The following is an 8,055-nucleotide window of genomic DNA, read 5'->3' as shown; positions in this document are numbered from 1 at the left end:
CCCTTCCCTGAGGTTATTCAAAACGAGAACCCCTGGTCGGACTAGTGTGCAGGCAATGTGGGTTACCCTTCACCTTCATCTGTAATTACAGAAAAATTAACGTCCGTGATTCTGATTATTTCTTTATTTTTAAACACAGTTTCATCCTGGTAACAGGATTTTTTATATTTTTATAATCTGAAGGTGGTTTCTGAAACATTTGTTTTAAAGACCAAAAATAGCCGTTATAATCATGGACATGTGAACCACTTGAAAATTCAATTTCTCCCTATTGTCACAAACCAAGCAAGCAGAAGAATATTATTACAGGTAATAATCGAGGGGCTGTAAAGGCTTAGACACATTTTACTTGAAACAGACTTTATCTGAAATACTCAATGAAAAGGGAAGAGAGATGGTGCATTTTGTAGGTCCTGACCCAGACGCCTGGCCTCTGAGCTGGCCAGGTAGGAACAAGTGATTCCTACTTAGAACTGAGCAACTGAGGCCGGCAATGACCATGCATAGCGAATCTCCACTCATTTTCAATGGATGGCAAATGGAGTGTCAGGTTTGAATATTCCAGTTAACTGAGAAAGAGCAGTTATTTCCTTTTTTTTTAAAATGAATTTATTTATTTTTTATTTATTTATTTTTGGCTGTGTTGGGTCTTTGTTGCTGCGTGCGGGCTTTCTGTAGTTGCGGCGAGTGGGGCCTACTCTTCATTGCAGTGCGCAGGCTTCTCATTGAGATGGCTTCTCTTGTTGCGGAGCACAGGCTCTAGGCGCGCGGGCTTCAGTAGTTGTGGCTCACAGGCTCTAGAGCACAGGCTCAGTAGTTGTGGTGCACGGGCCTAGTTGCTCCGCAGCATGTGGGATCTTCCTGGACCAGGGCTCGAACTCACGTTCCCTACAATGGCAGGCGGATTCTTAACCACTGCACCACCAGGGAAGTCCCAGGAGTTACTTCTTAAAAAAAAACCCAAAACAAAACAGAACAAAAAACAGAATAGGAAGAGAAAGTAATAAGCATTCTGAAGGACTTGAGAAGCTTGCAAGTTCTCTTCATGGAGAGCAGCTCACGTACAGTAACACAGACGCAGGCAGAGTAAGGTATCCTTGTCCACTGAATTCCCTGGAAAAGCACAGGGCTGGGTCTCAGGAGTCCTGCCTTTAATCCTAGACTGAGGACAAACGATGGGACCTCTCTCAGCCTCACTGTCTTCATTAATAAAATAAGCATGGTTGAACTGGTATTAGATATGTAAATTTAAATCCTTTAAATACTCTCTATTTGTTAATTTTTAAATTATTTTTTGGCTGTGCCGCGCCACACAGCACGTGGGATCCCAGGTCCCCGACCAGGGACTGAACCCACGCCCCCTGCCTTTCAAGCACAGAGTCTTAACCACTGGACAGCCAGGGAAGTCCCATTTTTTTTATTATAAATATACTCTAGATTATTTTTTAAAAATAAGTTTCCAATTTAAGAGTGTATTTGCCAATTATTTATCTTTAAAAATTAAGTACAGAAAATACACCCAATATTTAAGAGTTCTAGGATAGAGTCTCAGAGAACTAAATCTTGAAACCAGTGATGTAAACCAACACGTGTGCAGAGTTTACACATAAACTAGCCCCTCCAGAGGCAATGACACCAATACAGTTTCCCTCTTCTTTACCTAGAAATGCTCGTGTCTAGAACTGTAGGTACAACAGCCTTGCTTAGGCACAGAAAATACTGTAATCTCTGGCTCTTTGTCCTGCTTCAGTTTTTCACGCCTAGATGTGTGTGCTGGGAACAATTCTCGTTTACCCTTCACTTCTCATTACATGGCTAATTACAGCATCTCCGTCAGATACTGACGAGGAAAGGGAAGGAAAAAAATAGCCCAATTAGTTCATTCTCCTTTTCATTAGTTTCAGCAGTACGTTTAGAAGGGGGAGAAGATAGAACTATTGGATTAAAGGACATTGAAAAAAACAAATAAATAAAAAGCCTCTGGGACTCAGTATGAAACCAGGGAGGCTCAAATCACTCCTGAAATAATGGAATTGAAATCTGGAAGAATGGGTGGAAATGGTTCCCTTTTTCTTCAAATGATAAGAAGAGGCTTCCACTGAAAATCACCTTGAACGTGGGAGCACCTCAAGTTATGCAATTATTGAGTGAAGTATGTTTTCAACAGGGAAGGGGATGGCGGTAGGAATGACACAGACGCCCTGAGTACTAGGCCCTGCTCCACTGCCTACTCTACATGTGGTTTTAGCCAAGCCATCTGGTGTCTGTCTGTCTTGATTTCCTACCTACAAAATGGAGAGTTCGATAACATTACCTGTGCTATTGATACTGCAGGATCAATGAGAAAATTGTGAGAAGAGAACTCAGACGGTTCATTATGAGCTTTCATGCATGTGTTTCTTTGGAATTTCCCTTAGCACCCAGCCCATGCTAATCATTCGTAAGCATCCAATAAAGACCTTTGGGTTGGAAAAAAAAAAAAAAAGATATTAGGAGATTAACTATAATTCCATTCACTTAGTTTACCTTCTCATTATATGGGCTCACGTGATGGCTACCTTATTTGTGGTTTCTTCTCTAACGACACAGAGGTAACAGGATTTACAGGATAAAGCCAGGTGCAGAAAATGCCCTATCTCAGGTTGGTAAATATGTGGGCAGTCTGAAGAGGTTCAGCCTTATTTTTTGAGTGAGTGTGTGCACGGGAGTTTTGTATTAGCCAAAATTGTTATATACATGATATAACACAGCTGACTTCCAAATAGATTTTTACAATTACTTTTTTTTTTTTTTTTGACCGTACCGCACGGCTTGTGGGATCTTACTTCCCCAAGCAGGGATTGAACCTGTGCCCCCTGCATTGGAAGCACAGAGTCCTAACCACTGGACCACCAGGAAATGCCCTTGATTACTTTTGACATCATGAAAATAATATATTTTAAAAGTCATCCAGGACAGCTAGATTAATTAGCAGGATGGAATCACTGGGAAGGTGATTTCTTCACCTGGACATAACACACAAATATCCACATCCACCCATAAGGATAAACACTCCTGTTCTTCAACTACCAACAAGGGCAGAAAGTTCCATTTGGCCTTGCTTTGCCACACAGACTCACAAGAACTATTCTGTTTCATCTCAGGATCCTCAGAAGGGGTCAAAACAGCCAGAACAGCTATCCCTTGGAGACTGAAAAGAGTTTTGCACGTTTTTTGAGATAAATTGCGAAAGGAGCGGGGGAGGAGCAGAGCTGGAGTTCAGAGTTGATCTGTCAACAACCACTTTTGAGCAGCCCCCAACTCTGCGACCCTCCAAGCCCCACCCTTCCTAACACTGCCCACTAAGAAGGTCACGTCAATGTTAGGTTACTTCTCCATTTTTTCTGTCTTGTGGATTCTTCTAAAATGTCTCCAGGTGCTTAGGAGGTTTAAGGCAAGGTGGAGGACAGCAGCGAACGGCACCAGTGCACTGCCCCTGGCAGACACCTAACTGCCCTGGGAGCCCACTTCCTCCCCGGCCTCATCTGCCTGCCCCTCACTCAGCTCTGGGCCCCATCTGCTCACGGGTCCCCACCAGGCCCCTGCTCCACTTTCACGGCACCCATAACAACCCAACGCTGTTCCCACATGAAGCCTCCCGGTCACTGGAGCCTTTCCCACCACAGAGACTCAGTTCTTGGAAGCTACCGACTCCCATGCCCGAGGGAGAGAAGACTGCTCTCCCATTGCGGTCATCTGGGGAGAATGGGATCTTTCAGCCAAGGAGGAAACAAACAAAGGGGAGCAGCAGCGGATGTGTAGTCACAATTCCACAGCGCGGAGTCAGAGATCTCAAGTCCCACCAACTCCTCACCATCCACACGGACATGCTGTCCGAGGTGTGCAAAGAGAAACACCGTGCTATCCCTTGCCTGGAGGGCACTTTGGTGCTGACATTTAAGTCTGGGTGTGTCGAGCTGTTTGCTATTCTGGGAATCGGTGTCAAACAAATAATGAAGCTGGAGCCTGGAGACAAGGCTTCCAGTTTTCCCTCCCTACCCCTCCCCAGCCCAGAGCCATCCCTCCGGCAGCTCGTTTCCAGCAAGGCCAAAAGCAAGACGCGAGCTTCCAGGGGAGAATGGCCCCTCCAACCTTTCCCCAGCAGGAGTGCGTGGGGATCAAGAGAGCAGAAGTGCCAGAGAGAGACTCTTCTGAGTTTCAAAGGGCCTCCTGGCTGGGATGGAGACTTCTGGAAAGGAAAAGTAGAAAGTGGGGACATGGGGAGGGGCAGGTATGTACCAGGTATGCCGGGGAGGCAGAGGATTATTGAAGATGGGTCATCCAAAGGTAGACACCCACACAGCAAATCATCCTGCAGGCGGGAGGCCGCGGGAGCTGCCGAGACTGGCTTCTTGGCCCCGTCTCGGGTTGCCTGGGCTGGGTCAGCTGACCTGCAGAACGGGATCTGGACCTGGCATCATTTAGGCATCCCACGCCTGCCTGCTACACGAGAGCCAGGAACAGGGCTGATGGCTTTCCTGACATTGTATTCCTGGGTCAGATTAGGCAGGCCCTGGCCTCCTAGGGAAGGAGTCCCTCCCTGCTTCATAGTGGCTGCTGGTCAGCTGTCTCTAAGGTGTCACGTTTTCAATTGTGCCGGGATGCTCTCTTGCATCGGAACATCGCGGGGAGTTGCAGCTTTGACTCGCTGTACAATCTATCTGGATCTACCATGGCAGCAGCCACATTTTGTCTGTCCGTGTATTCAAACCATAACATCCTCCTGTGCACACAGAAGAAAAGTGCATTTTCCAGTCCCCTTCATCTAGCTGGGGTCTTGTTCTAATCCCGGGCAATGCAATGTGGGCAGAAGTGATGTGGGCCACCCGTAGTCCTGGCCCCTGACCTCCTGAATAATCTTCCGTGCCCTTTCTCTTTCCCCTTTGGCCGGTTAAAAGTAAAAGCTCCAGCAGAGGCCTCCCGGAGCCTGGGGAATGGCGTCATAACTAGACAGAAGGAACCTAGGTCCCAGGGTGGTCTGGAGGTAAACCACCCAGCAGATCCACTCGGCCAAGAATGTCCACATTCCAATGCGCTCAAAAAAATTAACCTTGATTATGCTAAGCCACAGACATTACGGCAATCAGGTTATCTGACTCCTATGTATCACATATTCTGTTGGGGGCCCACAGCGTTCCTCAGCTTGCCAGCTCTCTTGTTAATATCATAAAGATCACCACCAGAGACAAATTGGCACAGAAATTACAGCTGAAACCAGATCATTATGTACATTGCTCTAAAAACCTTACAAAATTTTAAAAAAGAGGTTTCTGGTAGAGATTTTAGACAAAATAGCAACAGCCCCTCCCCTACCCAGGAAAGCATTCTTGTCTCAAAGGTTGGTTTGCTGATTAATTGATTGATTCATTTTTTTGCAAATATTTATTGAGTGACTGCTCCAAACACTGAAAGGAGTTAGGAAGTGTAGTAAAATGGCGATCTAGATAGATTTAATTCCCTTCCCTCAGAGAGGATCCACATTATAATTAGGGAGACAGACAACGAACAGATAATGTGTATATAAATGTCACACAGTGATAAGTGCTCTGAAGAGTAAAGCAGGATAAGAGACAGAAACCGATGGGGCAATTTTAGAGGAGACCAGAGCAGAGACCAAAATGTCTGGGACTCCCCGAGCTTGCATTCTGTGGAGCTGCCAATACTGTTTTTTGTTTCCAGCTTCACTGAGATATAATTGACATATAACCTTGTCTGAGTTTGAGGTGTACAATGTATTGAATTGATACACTTATATATTGTGAAATGATTACCACCATAGTAAATACTAGTATCTTAAGACAAGGGAGAATCAGGGGTGGCAGAGGTAAGCAGGTGGCTGACTGCACTTCACTTGCACAGGGGTTTCAAGACCTTTGGGGCCAGAGCAAAAGCAATCACCTTAGGGCTGCTGTGGGTGGACAGGCATCCCCAGGAACCCCCAGGACCCCTCTGAGGAGTCCAGGGCCTTCAAAAGAAGCGTGATACGGTTAGATTCAAATTCAACCGCTAATTACTAAGCACCTCTCTGCACTTGCAAGTACCCTTTCACACTGTTATTACCCACTAGCTGATGATTTAGCCCTGGGAGCCTCATTTATAAGAGCTATTCTCGAGGTGACCATATGCGCCCAGTTTGCCAAACAGTTCTGGGTTACAACTGTCGTCCCAGCGAAATTATTTATAGCATTCCCCCCTTTCACTCTCAAAACTGTCTCTGTTTGAACAAGTTACATGATCACCCAAGGGATCCTTATCTATTGTAGATTGATAAACTCAAAGCCCTGGGGTGGTATAATTAGCCTTCTGTTCAGCACGAATTTCTTGATCACCGTCTCATGCCTGGTGCTCAGTTAGGTGCTGGGGATGTGAAGACAAAGAAGGTATGTTCTCTGCCCCCGAACACCACACCGCCACCAGCATTACGATGCTGTGTGCAAGGATAGGAGTGGGCGTGTGGTATCTCGGGTGATGCGGGCATCAGAGGCCCGGCCTCCCTTGCGTGGGCCTCTCGCGCATCAAAGAACTGGAGAGGAGGCCACACTCCTTCACAGCACCATTTTCACCCAGGACTCAGCCGGATCTTAGAAAGCTAACCGGGATTCTTAGCTCCCTTTCACAATCTCTCCAGCCACCCCTTCCAGCCTCCCTGACCTCTAAATGCTGGTGTGCCCTGGGGCGCATCTCTGGGACCTTTCCTTCTGCACATGGACCCAATCCTAGCCCCATCTTTCACAATCCCCGGTCCCCTCTCCTCAATTCCAGCCATGAATATCCAAATCGCAATCAACATCATCTCCACTTGGATGCCAGATAAGCCTCTCGATCCTACCATATCCAAAAGATTTTCTGCTCTCCACCCACTTCCAAGCCATTAAACACCCTCTCAGCTACTCCTCTCAAACACTTTCCCATTTAGGTAAACCGGCAACTCCCCAAAGGCGCAGACCAAAATTTTTGAACTCATCTCTGACTCCTCTGTCTCTCGTACACCCCATATCCAATCCCTTGGCAAATTTGGTTTCATCCTCAATACTCTACTACCCTACCCGCTGGCCCAAGCTAGGGCCTGGTTTACTGTGGAAGCCTCCCAACTGGGCTCCCTGCCCTCCCCCACTCCCACTGGGGTGATTCTCAGTACAGCACCCAGGATCTACCCTTTATGAGACCACTCAGACCTGCCAGCAGCTCTCACCTCCCTTGAAACAGAAGCCCAAGTCCTTACTACACTCTCATAGGCCCTACCTGATATGGACTAGAATTATCTCTTAACCTCTTTTCTTCCCGTCCTTTCCCCACTCTGTTCTTTGAAAATGCTCTTCCTTCTTTCGGATGTTTGTTCAAATATCACAGCAGTGACGTTCTCCCTAATGACCTTACTATATGGGTTCACCCCCTGCCCCCTCCCCACACTCAATCCTCCCTGTCCCTGCCTTATTTTTCCCCACGGCCTTATTTCCACCTAACAGAGTTACTAGCTAAAATAAAAGATGCCCAGTTAAATTTGAATTTCAGATAGAAAACGAATAATTTTTAGCATAAGTATGTCCCGAATATTGCATGGGATATACTTATACTAAAAAATTATTTGGCGTTTATCTGAAATTCAAATTTAACTAAGCATTCTGTATTTTTCTTTGCCAAATCTGGTAACCCTGCCACCTAATATGCCATCTCTCTTCCTTATTTGTTCATTGTCTAGCTCCACCACTCCCCTTCCCCCCAAACTTGGCCCTCAGAATAAAAATTCAATGAAGGCAAGTGTTTTTAGTCTATTTTGGTCATTGCTGGATCCCCAGCAGCTAAAACATTCACTCCCAAGTAACAGATGCTCAATATTCATTGAATGAATGAAGAAAGAAAGTGATCACACGCAGGCTGACGGTCTCCAGCCTCTGAAGCATCTTCGAACTGCTACGGTTGTTTGAAAGCCGTTTCTTAAATCGGTCCCACTCTTGTTGCCCCTCTAGATTCTGAGTATTTTTATTCCAACCGAAGCCCAGAGGTTGAATTCCTGCT

General features: G+C 46.1%; 1 protein-coding gene across 4 annotated transcripts in view; it reads right to left on the bottom strand.

The window, feature by feature from the left end:
- The window catches only part of KIAA1217 (KIAA1217 ortholog), a 323,890-nt gene that overhangs the window by 314,499 nt on the left and 1,336 nt on the right, over positions 1–8,055 (bottom strand). The window lies entirely within an intron of this gene.

This window comes from Lipotes vexillifer, unplaced genomic scaffold, assembly GCF_000442215.2.
Source record: "Lipotes vexillifer unplaced genomic scaffold, Lipotes_vexillifer_v1.1 scaffold738, whole genome shotgun sequence".
Lineage (NCBI taxonomy): Eukaryota > Metazoa > Chordata > Mammalia > Artiodactyla > Lipotidae > Lipotes > Lipotes vexillifer.
This window is presented reverse-complemented; position numbering and strand designations above follow the sequence as displayed.